Source organism: Penaeus monodon, chromosome 19 (assembly GCF_015228065.2).
Source record: "Penaeus monodon isolate SGIC_2016 chromosome 19, NSTDA_Pmon_1, whole genome shotgun sequence".
Classification (NCBI taxonomy): Eukaryota; Metazoa; Arthropoda; class Malacostraca; order Decapoda; family Penaeidae; genus Penaeus; species Penaeus monodon.
In genome coordinates, this window is record NC_051404.1 from 32,662,839 (window position 1) to 32,663,149 (window position 311).

General features: G+C 39.2%; 1 long non-coding RNA gene across 1 annotated transcript in view; it reads left to right on the plus strand.

Annotated features, from left to right (window-relative positions):
- LOC119585471 overlaps positions 1 to 311 on the plus strand; it is a 2,760-nt gene that overhangs the window by 197 nt on the left and 2,252 nt on the right. The window contains exon 2 of the long non-coding RNA XR_005229894.1: positions 68 to 226. This is a non-coding gene — a long non-coding RNA (uncharacterized LOC119585471). The remainder of the gene's footprint in view (positions 1 to 67; positions 227 to 311) is intronic.

The following is a 311-nucleotide window of genomic DNA, read 5'->3' on the forward strand; positions in this document are numbered from 1 at the left end:
CGAAAGTTATTATCCTCTGTTTTTCTTCTCCATGAAAGGAGTAATCAGATTAATTCCTCTGACACAGTTTTAGGTGCCACTTGTGTTGTAGCGAGTGCCAGTCTCGATGTGTCCTGCGCTTGTCGCAAAAATCAGACGGAAATTAACAGCTTCTACGTTGAAAGCTTTGACGATGATGGCACGAAGACTCCAAGCTACTTTTCCTTGGACTGTGAGGATGACGCAGGTGGGTTTTCTTTTCATTTGGATAGTTTAATTCATCATATGAATTTTAGTTATGTTAGAATCTATAAAAGTTGAAGTAATTCCTG